The 20,916-nt window shown below is 40.8% G+C and overlaps 1 long non-coding RNA gene across 1 annotated transcript in view; it reads right to left on the bottom strand.

Moving 5' to 3' along the window:
* The window catches only part of LOC135090185 (uncharacterized), a 260,934-nt gene that overhangs the window by 57,162 nt on the left and 182,856 nt on the right, over nt 1–20,916 (bottom strand). Inside the window, exon 6 of the long non-coding RNA XR_010261819.1 lies at nt 4,932–4,980. This is a non-coding gene — a long non-coding RNA (uncharacterized LOC135090185). The remainder of the gene's footprint in view (nt 1–4,931; nt 4,981–20,916) is intronic.

Below are 20,916 nucleotides of genomic sequence, written 5' to 3'. Positions count from 1 at the left end.
TGTGTTGGAAGTGCAATCAGGGAACATGCAAGAGTGTTTTGAAATGACTGGGTAATGGAAACTAGGAATAAAAATAAGAAGTAAAACAAATACCCAATAATAAAAAAGAAACAAAAAAAACTCAGAGATAGGAGGATTAAATAAGACTGTCGTAAGAGTGTTAGAGCGGATGAGTGATGAATAAAAGAAGACACGAAATAAAATCAGTTTCAGGAAGTAAATGAAAAAGAACTCAGGTGTAAGAAATTAATGCATAAAGAGACGCAACGTGGATTATACATTAAAATATTCTGCATGTTAGTCTCCACACAAGGAGGAGGAGGAGGAGGAGGAGGAGGAGGAAGACGGCGGGGCGGGAGAGGTGCAGGAAGGAATGTCGAGAAGGGGGAGTGGAGAGATGAGATAATGAGGAATATAATTACGTCTTCTTACTCATGAATTCTGCAAGGGAAGGGGACCGTAAGAGGAGGAGAGAGGCAAGGGAAGACACGACCAGGGAGAGGAGGAGGAGGAGGAGGAGGAGGAGGTCGAGGCAGAAGAGACTTGGGAGAGGGTGGAGGAAAGGAGGGGGGGATCACACGGGGGCCAAACGGGGACTAATAGCAACATTTATTCTGGAAATGGCAAGAATTACAGCGCTGAGGGGAGGCGGGGCGAGGCGGGGCGGGCGGGGCGGGCCAAGGTGGGGCGGGGCGGCGAGGGGAAATATTACCCTTTGTCTTGTAACGCACCCAATTTTTCCTTCGTTAAAGAGCAGCGCAGCGCGATGATTCCTGGCCTGGGATGTAATGAAGGAACATTTTCCCTCCTCCTTACAAGAATTGGGCATAGCTTTATTTAACTTTTTTTTTTTTTTGTGTGAGTGTGTATGTCTTCCTGTCTTACATGAGGCTTAGACCTTGTGTGTGTGTGTGTGTGTGTGTGTGTGTCGGGGAGATGGGAAGGCGCGTGTTGCGTGCATATTTGAATGCCGAAAGGAGGAGGAAAATCGCATGACAATCTGTGTAGGCGAGACATGGCATGGAAGTCTTGGAGGAGGAGGAACAGGAGGAGGAGAAAGACAAAGAAGAAGGTGAACACGTGCAAGATTGTAAAGGTAAAGACGAGGATGACAGAAAAACCTACCAAAATATAACAGACTGATGAGGGAGACACTGAAAGGGAACGTGAAGGGAAGGAGGGAGAGAACAAGCAGAGCAAACGAAAGGTGAAAGGATGCCAAGTGTTGGGGAAGAGACCACGGCTACGATAAACCTGCAGAAGGGAGTGAACGCCAATACCTCATCATTCTAAGTCAGCTTTTCCATAACTTCCTCGCTTCCTCAACCTCCGGGGACTTACGGAGAACATCTGGACATGCTTTAGTGAGGGGACAGAGTGAGGGGACGGGCTCATGAGTATGCTAACGTGACAGGGACGGTGAGAGTGTTAGGACAGTGACGGCAGTGTGACGGCTAAGGAGCGAGAGGGTGGTGGAGATGCATGATGAGTGAATAAGAAAGGTTCTAGGAAAAATTTAGGTAAGGTAAGCCAAAGAAGGTCTAACAAGAGGAACGTAAGTATACAGGACAGTAAGAGCTTTAAATGTCAAGGAGGTAATGTTTATCTTTCAAAATTTAAGTCAATATGAATGAGTAAGGAATAAAGAAATAAGCATGGGGATGATGTGTGTGTGTGGTGGGAAGGGTGATGGTAATGGGTGCCTGATGGGTGATGGGGCGATAAATATGAAGGGGAAGAAGTAGCAGAATTATAATGAAATACAGTAAGGGTGGAGAGGAGCACTCTATGAGGGTTTATACTCGTAAGTAAGACACTTTGGTCTCTCATCACGACTTTTTCCTCAGAGACCACAGAGATGATTAGTCAATTCCCACGATGCCTTTTTTTCAATAGACGCTGTAGAATCCTCGTGGAACTATCAAAGCATCATGAACACATTCCTGTCTATCAAAGGCGCTCCAGATAAGACGCTGAAAACTTTGAGAATAAGGTCCTACAGGTTGAAGGATCAGGCCAGAGGAATGATGAGTCAGGTTTTCATAAGGTTTTGTTTCAATGAGCGGTGCACAAGGCTTGTAAAACTATTACCAGAATGACGAAAATAACCTTGATCATAAAAGCCAGCGAGATAAGATGCCAAAACCTTTGAACAAAACGGTCTTAATGATTGAAGGAGATGATTAGTCAGATTCACATGAAGTTTTCTTCCAATGGACTGTGTAGAATTCTTGTTAAACTACCAACAGCATCATGAAAACATTCCTGCCTCTCAAGAACACTCAAGGTAAGATGGCAAGTTTGAGAACACTAAGGGATGAGGAAGAGTAAGGATGGCGAAGGCATCGGAAGTTTACTAGTAGCATTGGACTCAGTGTAGGAGGGGCCGAACCCGTGACTCTGCACCCTGAAACACACATCGAGTCCACACAGCCGTACCAAACACGCACACGTTGGCACATGTGTACCTGTGATTAGGGTGAAATTTGCAATATTTTCACCGCGTATTCCAGTCAACGCATCATTTCCCGCATAAATAAACACGGGCGACAGGCTGCGGCGGCGGACTGAGGGGCACGGGATCAATATGGTTTATTTAGATGCACCAGAAAAAAAAAGGTGCAGTTTTGAAAAAAAATAAAAAATAAAAAATATATAAATACTCTGGACACACATGCAAAACTCAAAGCTGTGTATGAAATGTGGTGTGGAGGAGAGAGAGAGAGAGAGAGAGAGAGAGAGAGAGAGAGAGAGAGAGAGAGAGAGAGAGAGAGAGAGAGAGAGAGAGAGAGAGAGAGAGAGAGAGAGAGATGGTGCGGTAGGGTGGAGATGGACGTAAAGAAAAAGGAGAAGGAAGAGAAGAAGCAGGGAAAGAAGGAGAAAGAGTAGGAAAAACAAGATGAGAAGAAAAAAAATGGTGTTGCAGTCTTCGTTATAGCCAGATGGGAGATAAGAAATAAGAACATTAACTTAGTGATGCCGGTGGCTCGTAACACGGAGGGGAATGAGTAAGGACACACCATCCACGGGACCTGCAGAAGAGTGACAGGGATAAAAGATGCAGGGAGGAGAAGAGAGAGAGAGAGAGAGAGAGAGAGAGAGAGAGAGAGAGAGAGAGAGAGAGAGAGAGAGAGAGAGAGAGAGAGAGAGAGAGAGAGAGAGAAGAGCATAGTATAAGCCCAAGAGAGACACCCTTACGCTTCCCAGACACACCCTAAATCCCTTTTATACACCTTAACATTCCCGCTTAACAAACACACCCTAATATCCTCTTACACATCCCAAACGCACCCTAACACAACCATACACATATCAAACACCACATTACACCCAGACACATCCCAAACGCCCCTAACATACCATTAAAATTCCTAAACGTATCATATCACATTAACAACGCCATCTATGTGCTTCTCCTAACATTAATGTCGCCCTTGGGAAAATGTCAAAGACTCCCCACTACCGACCGTCTCCCTTGACTAACCGGGATTCATAAACAGCACCAGGAGCAGCAAGAGTGGCAATATTTCCTGCCTCATCAGCCCGGCGCGTTATGCGAGTCATTATCAGCGTATTGACGGCCATCTTTTTTCAGCCTCAAATTGCATGTTCTCGTTTTCTCTTCCCTCTCAGGCCCCCTCCACTCCCCACTCCTCTCTCTCTCTCTCTCTCTCTCTGCTCGAACGTAAAATTTCAAAGTCGTAAAACAATATGAAGCTCTAAACGTTTAACTGGCGCATCTCACAACTCGCAAGTTTGTACCCAAGTCGGGCAATTGTCTGCGCCTATCGGTGGCACAATGTTCAAACTTTAGAGCCGCCCAACTCACGGCGTGGGAAAGCTTACATCCTCTTCGCACACAGGTTAGTGGGATTACATTTTCGCCTGGCCAGAATCCGCTTACACGCGGCTCATACTCTGTACCAGTTCACGCCAATTAACTTCTCTCAATACCCAACTGTGTGAGTAACTTGACTGAGAGATATAAAAAAAAAAAAAAAAAGAAAAGAAAAGAAAAGAAAAATATTGAAAGCGTTTTACTCTTGAAGGTTTGATTGCTTTCGGGATTTCCTTCTGGCAATACGTAGCATGTACTTGAAACTTGAATACTTGAAACTCTACACAAGTTTAGACCAATAAATTCCTCTCAATACCGAACTGTGCGAGTACCTTGACCGAGTGTTAGAATAGGAAGGGAGTACGTATTATTCTCGAAGATTTCATTCCTCTTTCAGGTCTTCCACGTGACAATAGCATGTGGCATTTGAAACTCTGCGCCACTTTATACCAATCAGGTTCTCTCAGTCTCCAAGTGTATGAATAACTTGACTTTGAGCTTAAAAAACCGAGTACGTTTTACCCTCGACGGTTTGATTACTTTCCTTTTTTTTCTCTCTCTCGTGATACTACGCAGCATGTGATACTCGAAATTCTACTCCAGTTTATACAAATTAACTTCTCGCAATACCCAACCGTGCGGGAAACATTGCTGAGAGTAAAAAGAACTGAGTACGTTTTACCCTCGAAAGTTTTATTACTTTTTTTTTTTTTTCCGTGATACACTCTGTACCAGTTCAGACCAATGAACTTCTCTCATTACACACAGCTGTGCGAGTAACTTAAATGAGAGTTAAAAAAAAAAAAAAAGTGTGTGTGTTTTACCCTCGAAGGTCTGAATTACTCTTTTAGTTTCCAACGTGACAATATCATGTGATACTTGTAGCACTGCATCAGTTTACACCAATCAACTTCTCTCAATACTCAACTGTGTGAATAATTTAACCTCAGTGAAAGTTAAAACAAAGTGAGCATGATTTTTACAGTATAGATACTCAGCAGATCGGAGGACTCAAGACTGAGAGGGTGAGGCGCTAAACTCAGTGGAGAAGAGTGTGGTGTTTTACTCGACTACTTCTCGAGACTGTACATACCTTACCCTTGTGTCGCGAAGTTCACAGGCAACGCTCACCTCTCCTTGGCCTGGAATTAAAACAAAAACGACATGTTATAAAGGCTCAGTCACATGTACACCTACACAACATATTCCATTGAACCGCAATTACTAAAGGGTATGGATCTGTAACTCCTAACTTATTTCTATTGATTGTAATTTCTGAGAGGAATGATCTTTGTAGTGCGTATCTTATTCCTTTTTACTGTAATTACTAAGAGGAATGATTAAATAATTTCCATCCTATTTTATTTAAATGTATAATTATCCAGAGGAATAATCATGTAATCCCTAACGTGTCCCTTTTAACTGTAATTAATGGAGGGAATTATTTTGTAATTATCATCTTAATGTAATTACTGTAGTCATCCGCTGTTGACATTCAGAACGATGTAAATAATTGTTTGCTTAGACACATGCTACAGAACTCCTTGAGAGACTGTACTATGGAGATAACCTGGAAAGTTGTGAGTGATAATGAACGAAAAAAAAAAAAAAAAAAATCCAGCAGTATAAGGATTAAGAGAAAAGATTGCATCATTCCCATTGTATTCCATTTAACTACAATTATCAATAGGAATGATTCTGCAGTTTCTAACCTATTCCTTTCCACTTTAATTATAGAGAAGAATTATTTCACCGACTCTCGACCATTAAAATGTAATCACCAAGATAAATAATTTAATTATCCCTAGTCTTTTCCCTTCCATCGTAATTACTAGAAAGGAATTATTTCAGCACCTCTCAACCATCTAAATGTAATCGTTTAAAGGAATGATTTAGAAATCCCCAACCCATCGCTTTTCATCGTAATTACAAACAAGAATGACTTCGGCGACTCCCAATCACTTAAATGGAATCGTTCAGAGGAATTATTTAGTAATTATCAAGCATATTGTAACTATTAAGAGGAATAATTCAATAACTACCACCTTATTCCATCTAACTACAGTTACTAAGAGGAATGATTTCATAATTTCTAACCTATTCCTCTCCATCATAATTACAAGAAGTGATTTTAGAGACACCCAACCTTAAATGTAATCACTCAGAGAAATAATCAAGTAATTCCTAACCAATTCCCTTCCACCGTAATTACAAGGAAGATTATTTTTCGCGACTCCCGGCCGTTTAAATGTAATCGCTCAGGGAAATAATTTAGAAATTCCTGACCTCTCTTTTCATCGTAATTACAAGGAATGATTTAAATGTCTCTCAATTACTTAAATGTCATCGCGGAAAGGAATGACTTAACAATTCTTAATCTATAATTTTTTTCATCATAGTTACGCGATCGAATCCCAATCCTTCAAATGTAATCGCGGGCAGAAATGATTTAGTAATTCCCAACCATCCTACAGTAATTACTGGGAGGAATCATTCAGCAATTCCAGCAAGTCCTCCAGCATCCCATCTCCGCCGAGGCCCCGCCCCCCGCAGCCTGTCAACGCGCCCTGACAACCTGGACGCCTCGAGACAGCGAAGTGCAAGGCTGCTGCTTCCACGTCAGTAGTAACAACCTCCTGAAACACTCCAACAACCTGGCCTGCATTCCGTCCCTCACCACAGCCACGCCGAACTGTTCACACATGAGGCTCCTTTCAATATTGTGGTCACAAGTCGAGTTAATATATACGCCACTTAACTTCCTTTGTGTTTAACGTTTCTCTTAATCGAAGGAACATAAGAAAGCATGGAAAGCTGCAATATGTACAGCTGTAGTTAAATTCAAATAACGCAATGTTAATCTCATTTTCGTTGTGTTTAACGTTTTCTCTTCATCGAAAGAACAGAAGAAAACATGAACAGCTGCGAGAAATCATCATATCTACACAGGTACGAGTAGTGGTCCCTTTATGAAACATACTTACCTATCCCATCCACTTGTCTGATATTCTTTTAATTCTAAGTCCTTTGATCAGCTAGGAATCTGTCAGTCGTCATGTTTTGTAAGGAGGTTGTCGACAGATGAGATGCTTTAACTCACTGTTGGACAATTTTTTAACATAATTACCTTGTACCTCTCCTAAAATAGTTCTGTAGTCTGGAAAATATTAAATTAAGCTCCTTTTCTTTCTTTTCGTGCCCATGCAGTCAATTTTATTGTCTATTTATTTTCCATTTATATCTTCGGTGCTGTGAAAATTAATTAAATAAGACCGTAACAGTGAAAGGCTTTTGCTAGTGAGGAAAAAAAAAAAATACAAAGCACAGTGGAAGTCAGCACAGAAGGTTACTCAGATTCTGACTACGACTGTACCTCGATTTTCCTTTGCCTTGCGTTGTTAGATTATCGGTTGCGCTTTCCTTTACTGACCGTGCGATCTTTGTGGTAGTGTTGTGGTAATGTCCCCTCTCATCAGTCATGTCATCCCGGGGTTGTCAAGGAATCTAGAGACAACGGAAGGGTGAGTGAAGGAGCGAAATGAAGTGATTTTTTCTTGCGAAATTGTGGACCGGTCTTAAGTTAAGATTATAATACCTTTGGACATTGTTTGAAAGTCATTGGGTCCTGTCCAGGTCTCAACGTCTACAACGATTAGCAATGGTACGTCATTTAAGCTAATTTAGGTGGGATCTCTAATTAATCTCCCTAATTAAAATTATTACATACACAGCAACAATAAAGACTATTCTATTCTGGTAATACAGGATGCTCTTTTTTAAGGAATCTGCTGGAGGCGAACAGAAACTTTTTAATTATAAGATCAAAGCTGAACTGCCATACCAGACCATATCTGAAGCTTCTTTTAACCTTTCCTCTGCTCATGACACACGATTCTTTATTCATAAACTATTCTGATATACTTCTTTTCATTTAACAGCCACCTCTCAATATCGTACTGGCTAGATATTGAAGAAAAAAAAATCTTGTAATTAATTTTCTGTCTTGCTGGTTCCTGTAATGACTCTGCGTAGTGGTCTCAGTGTTGCGGATTGCTGCATGTCGCACTTGAAAGGTTAAAGGAGATGTTCACAAATAAGAACATATCTGATTATTTCAATTTCTAGATACTGAAAAACAAAATAAAACAAAACCACATCGTATTTTTCTCATCCATTTTCTTTCTTATAGGTGCTTGTAGAGATTTTGTGCAATGTTTCTTTGCGTTGCGAAGTGTGAAAGGAGACGTCTGCAGATAAGAACAACTACAGAGATAAGCAAAGTAAACTATCCAGTGACATTCAAGGAAATGAGTGGCGCCTTGTGAAACTCCTTGTGCATACCGGTGGAAATATGACATGACTTTGCAATGAATGAAGATGCAGCTACTTTTTGAAAGGAAATGAAATGTTAGTACTGGATCATAAGTTTTAGCGGCCTTTTTCGTTATAATTAAAAGGGAGAATGTTTTTACCTTTTACTATTTCAACTTCCAAAATAGAAAAAAAATAAAAAAATAAAAGGAGCGATTAGGGAGTCCACAACCATCTTACTGTATTATGAAATGCTAATCCTGTATTATAAATTTCATTGGCTTTCAGTACTTTGATGGGATGGATTACAAAAAGTGTTTAAGAGTTAAGAAAAATAGAGTAAAGGCAGATATAGCGCCGGGAAAGTCTCCAGTTAAAAGTATTAGTGTAAACTCGCGCAAAAATTGATAGATCTCTCTCTCTCTCTCTCTCTCTCTCTCTCTCTCTCTCTCTCTCTCTCTCCCTCCAAAAAAAAAAAAAAAAAAAAAAACGAAGTAAACTCATCAGCTGCAGGAGTGGAAATTAAAATCCCCAAGCAACTGAGGATGATTTAAAAAAAACAACACTTAGTACAGTCCCGGTCAAAACTGTCAACGTGTAACACTACATTCCATTGCCTTTAGCTTTCTCCCTGAACCTTAAACCTGAAGTCCTCTGATCTGCTGACAGTCCCTCGACATCAGATATAGTCTAAGAAGATCGCAGGACATTAAGAGAAGTAAGTACGGCAGATTACAGGACTTGTGACCATGACCTGACTGCACCTACGACGCTTCTGAAAGGCTAAGCAGTCAGTCACGAAACGCCTCTCTTGCAGGTCTCGTCTCTTACGGGTCCTCGTCTCTTGCGGGTCTCTTTCCCTCCTCAGCCTGTGCATAAATCGAGGAGCGAGGACGATGAACCTGCCAGCCTGTATCTCCACATCGCCGCGTGTTCTCGACAGGTAAGAGCGACACTCCCGCACCCAACACGAGGAACATGGTCCTAGCGCCACCCGAGTCTTGTTTACACCGCCTCCAGCTGTTCTAATAGATAAGAAATTACTCGCAGGAATTTATCTGACAGACGAAGAAATTCAAGGAACGCTGGACGGAGAAATTCAGCAGTCTGTGTGTGGGAATGAGGCAGAGGAAGAGAGAGAGAGAGAGAGAGAGAGAGAGAGAGAGAGAGAGAGACGAGAGAGAGAGAGAGAGAGAGAGAGAGAGAGAGAGAGAGAGAGAGAGAGAGAGAGAGAATGGGAAGGGAGTTAGAATGTATGATAATACGAGAAAGATAAAGGCAAAATTTAACTATTAAAAGAGATATATGATAAATAATGAATGAAAAGCGAGGAATGAAGATGTTGAAGTGGCTGAGAAAGAAGAAGAAAAAGAAGAAAAAGAAGAAAGAGACGTTGAATAACACAAGAAAGTCATGCACAAACATATATTACGTCTCGGAAAACGTGACTGTTTTTCTCTGAACGTAATATGCATAACGTCAGTATTTATGTTGCGCACATGAGGCGTGTGAAAGAAAGATTTGCGTTTCTCTCGTCTTTCTCGTGCATACCAAAACACAGCGGTTTTGGTTAGGGAGACGATGCGTTGCTGCTTGTCAGGTTGCTGTGACCCTCCCTCTCTCTCTCTCTCTCTCTCTCTCTCTGCCCACAATTTCATCTCAATGAAAGCTAAGTTAGGAAGTATAATTGAGTGAAAAAAGACACCAATATTTCTCACTACAAGATAAACACTCTATCTTCACGCATTTCTTGTTACGGCTGACATTGAAATAAACGACTAGTCCAGGTAATATTCTTTCTTAAAATCGAGAAAATAGTAATAATTTCGAGCGAGTAAATCAATAAGACAATGAGAGAAAAAAAGACGAGTTAATAAAAAGTTTCAGTCTAGGTTGCTCACTTGCTTTCGTACGCGTGGTGTTTATTAGTCCCTTAATTTGTATGCCGCCACTGTGCTGTGAGTGTGTGTATCCGTCAGATTGGGTAGGGTGGCGATTAGGGAGCCACCGTGCTGAGTTTGTATGGTGATGAATAATCGCTATACAATCTCAGCTGTTGGGTGTGCTCGCGATGTAAAGTCACCACACCACGCTGCCCTTCTCCTAGGATGTCCCTGTGTTTCTCTTCACTTTCCTTTCACATTCCTTTGTTTTCGTAACTCTAATGATTTTTTTTTTCCCAATAGGCATCGATCTTTTTACATGCATTTCTTTTTGCTAAATTTTTCTTGCTTGCACTTTTCTTGCTCCCTTCACCTCTCCTTCACCTTATTTCGCTTCCGTAACTTTGAATGTTCTAATATACACCAACTTTTTAACAGTCATTCTCTCCTGCTTATATTTTCTTACGCACTATACACACTACACATGCCTGACCTGCTGTACCTATTCTTCCCTTATGTACTACGAACATCTACACTCTTTTTGTTTACATCTTCGCCAACACTGCCTTTACCAACAAACCAGTTGTCTTCTATTCATTGTCACGACAGATGAGAGTCACAAAACACATAAGAGCAGCAACACCAGCAATAGGTTACAGTAATAGTCTAATAAAATCCAGAGTTTTTATTTATTTTGGGCAGCAATTATCAATATCTGAATGAAATATAGAAAAATAAAAATGTCAGAGGACACCGATCCAAAAAAGAATAACAAAATAAATCACATACTTTCTCTCTCTCTCTCTCTCTCTCTCTCTCTCTCTCTCTCTCTCTCTCTCTCTCTCTCTCTCTCTCTCTGGGGCAATGTAATTTTCCACGCGGCGTTCAATCAGGGCTGCTGGTTTTAGCGAGCTTTGCATTACACAGCTGATGGCTACAGAATTACATATACTAATATTCATTTCTAGGCGCGTATTACACATGCCCTCATTCCCCCGCGGTCGATACAGGAAATTAATACAGGAATTAATACAATAAACGCCCATGTGCCTGCAAGACTCGGTGTTCCAATGACATTTATTCTTTATCGATTTTTACTGAGCTGATTAATATATATATATTTTTTAACCCACACGTATTTTTTTCTTTATATCTAACAATAGAGTTAATATGAATCCACATGCTTTTATTTTATTTTTTTTTCAATCGGCACCTAAAGTCTTTCTATTCCTTATTATTTTTCTTCTATTCTTAAGTTGATTTTTCCTCGCTAGAACTCGGCCACCGCCCCTCTCCCCTCCAAGCCTGCCAACCCCTCGCTTGGGACGCTCGTGCTCAAGGGAAATCAAAAGTTTATAAGTTCCCAAAGTCTTTATAATTGACCTGACAAAGGCTAATGTCTCCACCAGGAAAGCCATAAGGATAAGAGAGGTTTTTAGTATCCCTTGTACTACGGTTATTTCTGTTACGGTACTGGTGGTGGTGGTGGTGGTGGTGGTGCTATTTGGTCAGTTGCTTCTGTTAATACTAATACTATTGTTATTCAGCTTCAGTTACTGCACTGTGTTAATGATGTGAATATTGAAATTAATGAAAATATATAATGTTAGTATTTCGTTTGTTGGTACTGCTGGTACTATTTCTATTGTTATTCACCTTCAGCTGCTGATTAATAATGATACGAAGAGTGATGGTAGTGAAAAATTGTAAGATTATAGCGACGATCATAATGACAAGCAATGCAATAACAACAAAACAACAGAATTATTGGAATATAAGAACATAAGAAAACAAGGAAAGCCACAAGAAGACATTAAGCCTACACATGGCACTCCCTGTATAAAACATGCCCGTTTATTTCCTCCCATCATGCATTATTTATATATACGTTAAGAGCATGACAATTTCTTTAACGATGTTCTGAGCACCACCAAGAGTACTGATCTCTCCTCACTATCACTTCATAGAACACCCTACACACACACTCAGCCTCAACTAAGCCTACAAGCTGCGGCTGAGAGGACTCTGCGCCTTGCTCTCCACCTCCTCCTCGCCTTCCCTCCGCCTGGGAAGTAAATCAAGGGCGTGAGGACCCGACTCAAGAGGGGGATAGAGGAAACTCGGCGTTGTCTGGGGCTGAGACCTGTCCCGGGAGAGCGGCAGGGACAGGAAGAGAGATATAGCGGCGAAGGGAGGCAGGCGCTGGAACCAGGATGAGACGGTGGAAGGCTAAGCGAATCTTGCAAGGGAAATTGAGCTGTTCGGAGATGGGCTGCACTTTGATGCCATGCAAACAAGACGAGGGATGTTATGGGTTTCGACATGATGTATGAGACGGGGAAGCTGCGGCGAGGCGGAGGTTGTAAATGTGGAGTGTGCGATGGGGACTTGTATCTTTAGTGTACTGGCTGACGGTGGTAATCCCTCTGTGTGCCCAGGCTACACTTTGTCTTGGTCTCCTTTCCCATTCCGTAAGCTGTCTCTATCCATCCTGTTTTGCCTCAGAGCTCCCCCTTTCAGCTTACAGTTGTGGCCGCTTAGTTCACCGGAGGCACAAGAGGAAAAGAAAAAGAGGAAGGAGAAAGGGAACGTTCAACAAGGCACGCAGCATCAGAAACAAGTGTTTCTAAATAGACCACGGACAGTCTGCTGGAACGCGGGGGAAGCTGGAATAAGCGAGGATGAGGATGCAGAGTGTTTGGGCGGTGCGTGCATGGCTGACGGTGAGTGGAGGGAGGGCGGGAGGGAGGGCAGGAGGATGGGCAGCGGGCGGTCGGCTTCTCTCAGTCAGAACCCCGGATTAGGAAATCTAATTTAGTCAGCGGGAGCGAGCTGGAACCACGGGGAAGGTCAAAGCCTCTCCGGGGAACCTGGAAGTTAAGGCAGGATGAGGACGAGGACCAAGACAGGGATGGAAATGATGAGGATGATGATAATGATAATGATAATGAAGGAAAAAGGCAGGGCATCGATGAAAAGGTGAAGAAGGAGTGAAAAAAAAAAAAATAAAAGCAGAAGAGAAGGAGGATGACACGGAGAGAGTAAGGAGGAGGAGGAGGAGGAGGAGGAGGAGGAGGAGGAGGAGGAGGAGGAGGAGGAGGAGATGGGGAAGAAGCTAATGAAGATGAGAAAGGAGAAAATGAAGAACTGGACAAGAAAATTAAATGGAAAAGAAAATAATATATGTTACAACAACAACAGAGAGAGAGAGAGAGAGAGAGAGAGAGAGAGAGAGAGAGAGAGAGAGAGAGAGAGAGAGAGAGAGAGAGAGAGAGAGAGAGAGAGAGAGAGAGAGATTCTTATGGATATTAAACAAAATACGCAACAAAAAGACAAAACTTAAAAAAACCCCCTGAAAATAGAGATAAAATCACACGCTGATAAAAAAAAAAGTGAAACGAACAATCTTACCCCCACCACCACCACCATCACTACTGCTACTGTTACTAGTACTACTACTACGGATAGCGATGAAAGAAAACAGCGAATTCTACCGAAAGTAAGGCAGCAATGAAAAGAAAACGAGACATGAAGAAGAAAACCAGAGTACGTATACCCACGATTTAGCGAAGCGTGAAGGAACCAAGCAGACAAGAGTACTGAAGAAGGAGAAGGAAGGCTGGAGAGATGGATGGGGGTGACTGACTGACTAAGTGACTGACGGAGTTGACTTGAGCGGGCAGGGTGAGGAAATGTGCGGGAAGGCGGGGCTGAGTGAGGGCAGTGCGGAGGGAAGGAAAGAGACACGGGTTTGTAGAGATGAATGGGAGGGTTGGTTGTGGAGGGATTTGGCCGGTAAAGAGATCGTCGATGGCCCGGGCAGGAGAGGAAGTCCTGGAAAACGATGGAAAACGTATGGATTCCTGGAGTCTGAAGATGTGGTGGGTTTAGAATGCATCTCCTTTCTCTCTCTCTCTCTCTCTCTCTCTCTCTCTCTCTCTCTCTCTCTCTCTCTCTCTCTCTCTCTCTCTCTCTCTCTCTCTCTCTCGACCATATTCTCAAACACTTCCGCGCCGCACCTCCAATACGTTCAAAAGGCCCTACTAGTTAAAGTTATATAGGATTATAGGAGTGTTTTTACTGTTCTAATGACAGATTAACAAGATTTCTACATTATAAACAGGAGAAACACTCCGGAGAACCGGGCTGATCATCTCCGTGGCCTTTGAAAATAATCGTGGTGAGAGAGCAAGGGGTTTCAGAATACGGGACCTCTCTCTCTCTCTCTCTCTCTCTCTCTCTCTCTATCTCTCTCTCTCTCTCAATGTCCCTGTCACCTACCGTCTCTCCCTCCTCATCCCTTGTCACATTTCCCCAGCACGTTCCTTGTCACATCGAGAGATCTTTTTAATCCTCTCCATCTGCCTCTCAGATTCAATAATTTTCACCTACTTTTTCGACAATTTTCTGCCGCACCCTCCTCCTCTTCTTCCTCCTCCTCCATCTCCTCCTTTTTCTTTTCCTCCTCCTCTTTCCCTTCCTCCTCCTCCTCCATGCTCCTAGTGAGTGACGGCTGGGTGCGGCGAGGCAAATGAGTCCCTCTGGGTGATAGGGAAAACTATGAAACTACGAGGAAGGGAGGCTAACAGGGTGACGCTGTGTGTGTGTGTGTGTGTGTGTGTACCAGAGAGAGAGAGAGAGAGAGAGAGAGACAAACTATGGGTCAATATTTGCATGCTTATCTCGAATGAATATATTTCGAAACACTGAACCGAGCACTAACTCGCACACACACACACACAAACACACACACGGCTGGAGGAGAGGAGGTCACGTGATGCTTCTGCTGTGCTGGGAATCAATTAGCTGAGGGGAAGATTAGCCCATCAAGGCAGCAATATTGAGATGTCAGGCAGCACGTTTCATCCTGCACCAGCATCCACACCTCCTCCCCACACCTCGCCTTGGCCCGTATTCAGAAACGCTTTGCTCTCTCACCACGACTATTTTCAATGGTTCTCAAAGAGTGTTTCTCATTTTCCTAATGTAGAAATCTTGTTAATCTGTCACTAGAATCACAAAGAACACCCTTAAAAATTCGTGTAACTTCAACTAAAGCCTTTTGTGAATACGTAGGTGCGGCGCAGAAGTGTTTCAGAATGTGGTCCTTCGAGTTACCAGAGCACCAGAAAATGTTTATTCTTGGGCGACAAAGGTATCCCAAGAATTCTCACTGAAACTCCCTTCATAATAATGTGTAAAGATAATGCAATACCTATTTTAATCTTTTTATTCTGAATCGTTTCGCTCTCTCACTGTGACTATGTACGTATTTTCAAGGGCCAGAGATGATTAGCCGAATTCTAGTTAATCTGTCACTAGAATCACAAAAACCACCATTGGAAACCCGTGTAATTTCAACTGGAGCCCTTCGAATGCAGTGGACGTGTTCGCCAGAAGTGTTTCAGAATGTCCTAAGATAGTTTTTTTTTTTAACTTTTTTTTTTTTTTTTTTTTTTTTTGCCACGAATTATAACTACTGTGTTTCCTTTGGTCTTCTTCTGATAATCTCCATTTCTTTCCCTTTTATTTCTCACTTTCCTTCACTCGCAGTTCAGACATTCCAAGTCGTCAAAACAACTTAAGTGACGCCCAAACGTTCGGCCGCACCAAATCAAAACTTGCCAAACTTTGAGCCCAAACAAGGCAATCCTTTCCTCCGTGGCTTGTCTCAGACTCCTTGACCTCCTCCCGGCAATGCTGGAGAGTGACGGGGACAGGGGAAATGGCGGTGATCCTGCAAGCTCTACCAATTTTCCAGATAGATAGATAGACAGATAGATATAGGTAATAGATAGATATATAGACAGACAGATAGATAGATAAATAGATACATAAATAGTTAGATAGACGTTTTTGTAGATACATAGATAGATAGATATATACAGATAATTCATTACAACACCAATTCTTAATTATACTAGAATATCAAAACTACACATGACAATCCTAGTACTTTTATACACCGGTACATATACGTATATACATCTGTACTCCATAGAGCATACCGTGTTTTGATATCAACACACACACACACACACACACACACACACACACACACACACATACCTACATACCTACATACATACATACATACAGTCATGCTGGTAAATAGTAAAACAATTATACATCTAACTTCTGTACAGATTAATGCCATCAATAGGAATTTGTTATTTCCTTGTTTTCAACAAATATACTAAGGATGGAAATTTACAACAGTCAGAAAGAAAAGAAAATATAACGGGATGATTTGTTTTGTCAACACAGAAATTGAAAAAGTTAAGGAAATAATCAATAAAGTTTGGCAGATAAGAGAAAAAAACAAAACAAAGAATGAAAACAAGGACGAAAAAACAGATTCACAATAAAGAGACAGAAGAACTAAAAATCACATCACGGAGTAGCGCTACAAAAGCAACACTCCCAAAACGCAAGGCAGGGAACACATGGGTCAGGTAACAAGAGTGTTTTATTGACTGTTACACCACCTTTGCGACCTTGGACACACCACAGCACAATGAAGGCGAGCATCCGATATGTCGCCAAGTACTTTTGTTTTTTTTTGTAGCAGGTGATGCATCGCGATTCTTCGGTATTGTTAAGTAAAGCGAGCACATAAACATTTGTAGTTGCTTTATAATCTCAATAGGGCCAAACTCATGACGTTCAGGCCTTGAAAATTAATTTCTTCCACGGGGTGTATTTTTCCTCACAGGTGAAAAGAGTAAAATCAATAGCAAGAAGTAAATGCCTCGGAATGTTTTCAAAACGTGGATACAAACACAAGTTTTTTTATTCCCTTCATTATTTAACCCTTTACTGTTATGATAGTCCTTTGTTAGCGCTCAGAGCAATGGAAAAAAATAGTTTGCATTGACACAGCGAAAAAAATAAGAGGATACGTTTTTTCTTTTCTAAAAAAAAAAAAAAAAACTGTTTAAGAGGACGCAGTATAAACATACGCAAAATTGTAAATGATTAAAAAAAAAAATAATAAAAAAGCGACTACAAAGGAGTTAATTTTCACCACTACGAAGACTTTAAATCGTCCAGCATTTCCTATCGTTCACTATATTTTCACTTCAACACCTCTTGGGACATCTGAAATACACTGGCCTCTATTTTGGACTCCCTTCTCTAGATGAATTTTTTTTTATATATAGATTTTTAACGAGGAAATGGCAAACCAGCAGGCATCTCTATTTTTTTTTTTTTTTTTTGTGGACTGGACTCCTTCACCCATGAAAATAATAATCATAACGAGAAGAACCACAAAAAGCTTATTTTATTATCTTCAAGAATTGGAAGTGGCAAAACAGCAGAATTTCCCCCAATATCTGGTCTTCCTGGTGTAATTCCTGCACGTCTAAAAATAATGATAGCCAGAAGAACCATTGTATACTTATCTCATTATTTTCAGCTGGGATACGGCAAAATATCAGTCTTTACCTCAGTTTTTGGTGCTTTTGACCGTCTTCCTTCACGCTCCAATAATAATAATAATAATAATAATAATAATAATAATGACAATAACAATAATAATAACGAGAGGAGTCAACTCGTACTTCTAAGCGGGTCCTCGTCCATCACCACTCACGCCTTGCACTCCTGACAGGCTCCTGGACGCCCGAAGACAGCTTGGTGTCAGACGGCTGCTCCCTCGTGACCGCCAACACCTTCCACCAGTACCAGTTTCTCCTGTCACTCTCATGTTAGTGTAGAAATTTTAGTCACAGTGTCAGCTCAGAGGAGGAAGGTGAAGTTTATGAGAGCAATGTTTTCTCGAGGTTATCTTACTGAGTTTGTGAAGTGTGTTGTGATTTCAAGGGAGATAACTGGTGTTTCTCAAAAGGATAATGATGGTGAGTATTTATGGTATTTATGTTTACTACTACTACTACTACTACTACTACTACTACTACTACTATCACCATTTATAAATTATTGCTATCACTGTGGTACTTCTCAGCATTAAAAATTAATTTAAATTTTGTGGTGGCCAGGTAGCTCATGCTCAACAAAGTAATGAGTTGTGAATGTGTATATGTTTATTCATGTATATAATTGTCATTTGACGATAAACAATAAACAATAAGCTACTAGTACTTCTACTAATACAATTACCACTGTGTGTGTGTGTGTGTGTGTGTGTGTGTGTGTGTGTGTGTGTGTGTGTGTGTGTGCTCTACAAAACACAAACACCAGTCGGTCAGTCAAACACATATCCAAACACATATCCAGTACCATTTACAACTACAGAATAAAATAACAAAAAAGAAACCTGAAAAATACGTATGTCCAAGGTTTGCTCTTCGCTTCTCGTCCTCCATTCTCGAAACCTTCACCAAAACTTTTCCCTACACATCACCATCCTGAGGGCAAAAGAGAAAGATTTATCTCCCTTTATTCCTCACTGTCCATTTTTCCCCCATCGGTCATATATTTCTTTCTGTATTTTCCCTCCCTTTTTTCCCCTTCCCCTGTGTTGACCTTCTACTAGTGCAGGGTCAGTCTCCCCTGCTGTATGGAGTGCCAATGTCATGTTAAGGCCTTCAGTCACTCACACACTCACACACATACACACACACAATAAAAGGGAAAAATGGTACTTTTTTTTTTTTTTTTAGTTTAGGGTTACTTGTTCACCTCGTTTTCTTTAGTCATTTTTTTTTTCGTTTTGTTCTTTTTTCATTACTTTCAACTTGGGTTATTCTTTCTATGATTTTCTTTACTATTAGCTTTTTTTTTTTTTTTTGCCTAGTTTTTCTCAACCGAGTTTTATTTGTTCTAGCATTATTTTATCACTTCCAGCTTCCTTTATTGTTTCCATAGTTTTCTTTAGGCTTTTTTTTTTTTTTTTCGTTGCATTCTCTCAATTATTTTTTGTACTACCATTATTTCATTACTTCCAACTTATGGTATTCTTTCTATCATCACCCTTACTATCATTTAAGGCTTTTTTTTCCATCATTAATTATCACTTAAGCCTTTTTTTTTATTTCCATTCACTATTTTTGTTCTATAATTTATATTGCTATCAATCTCCCTGGAAAATGCGACTATTCATAGGTTTTTGACAGATCAGAAGACTTGAGACTGATAAAGATTGACTGAAAAACGCTAAATACAGTGAAATATTTTGCTATGTTACGTAACTTTCGACTATTTTTCCTGTGCACCGGTAAGGGCTGGAGAAGTGTATACATTACCTCGTTTTCTTCCACCTTAATGTAACTCTGCCGCCTGCAGAAGGAACACATCAAAACACCTTAAAGTAAAGACGTCTTGAAGTAAAAGAGAACTTAAGGTTGTTTTTCTTTTCGATTTTTACCTCCGCGGGCATGACTTTTCCAGAATTTCTTTCGTGCTCTTTAATCTGATTCCTTTTCAAATTAAGAAATCGGATATATCATTTTGCATTATGGCAAGTAAAACATACACACACACACACTCGTGCAGTAAGACGAGAGAAACAGCAACAAAATTTTCAATATCCCTTTTCTCTTTTCAGAATTAAGATATCGAATTTTTCAACACAACATTTTGCAGTTTGGTAAATAAAACAACAAAACATAAAACTCGTACAATGTAAACCAAGGGAAACACCTTTTCCAAACATTTCTTTTGTGTCGCTTTATTATACCTCCTTTAAGAACGAGATTGGAATTTTGAACATAAGAATTAAGATATAAAATTTTCAACACATCATTATGCAACATGATAAAACAAAACAATAAAATAAAGCCTCGTACAAATTAAGGTAAGAGAGCCAACTTTCCTAGACAGTTCTTTTAATACCTCTTTAACTTATTTCCTTTTAGAACTGAGATATCGATTCTTTTCAACACATCATTTTGCATCCTGATAAATAAAACAAATACTCGTACAATGTAAAGTAAGAGTGACGACTTTTCCAAACATTCTTTTTTTTAGTACCGCCTGAACTTGTCTCATTTACGAATTAAGTTGTCGGCCATTTATTACATCATTTTGCGTCTCGGTAAACAAAAGAATAAGATAGAGACTTTCGGAACGTAAGGTTAAGAGAAGGACCCGGCGCCCGCACAGTTTATCCGGCGGGGAGGGGCTACGGAAGGCGAATTATTTCCCAATTAGCGCGATAAAGCAGAGACGGGAACGCTTATCTCGTATTTTTCCCCCCGAGGCAAAAGTTTCTCCCAAGGAAGCGGAGTTTGTGTAAAGTGTGTTTTTGTCAGTAGCGGGAAAGTGGCTTCTTCTTCTTCTTCTCCCCTTTTCCGTGCTTTGCTTAGTCTCTTACTTTTCTCGCTGTCTTTCGTATTTCTCCTATATATTATTATTCTCTCTCTCTCTCTCTGTCTCTGATATACTTTAGTCTAAATTTCTCTCCTGCCTCCCTAACCTCACACTTCCCACTCGCCCCCAAGTCCGTACCTTGCTCCATTTTCTGCCTGGCGTGGATCGCAGACTATCATCACTTTGGTCTCGAAATCCAAGAAAATTTCGCCGGTTAAGAAGCAGAGATCTCCTCCTGCTTCTCCTTCTCCTTCTGCTTCCTTCCTTGGTTGAAGTCATGCAAGAGTTCTTAATGCAAATATATATATTAATGTTTTATGAGCAAAATTTTTAAGGGTGGAAAATTGCGATATGATCTTTGCCTCTCGAGCTGACTCACTTAACGAGAGTCAGGGAGTCATGCGTCAAGTAACTCTGGTTGGGCTTTTTAATGATTCACCTTTGACCTTCAAACTCCAGGCAAGGCAAGGAGAACTGTGTGTGAGATTAATGTATTCCTTATGTTACGTTTCCCTTCTTTTGTATGTGAGTCTATAATAATTCGTACTTAACAGCTATTGATGTTCAGCTTTGACCTTCAGACTGAAAGCAAGGCGACCTGTGTCTGAG

Source organism: Scylla paramamosain, chromosome 3 (genome assembly GCF_035594125.1).
Source record: "Scylla paramamosain isolate STU-SP2022 chromosome 3, ASM3559412v1, whole genome shotgun sequence".
In the NCBI taxonomy this organism is placed as follows: domain Eukaryota; kingdom Metazoa; phylum Arthropoda; class Malacostraca; order Decapoda; family Portunidae; genus Scylla; species Scylla paramamosain.
The sequence above is the reverse complement of the archived record's forward strand: the minus strand, read 5'-3'. Positions and strand labels throughout refer to the sequence as shown.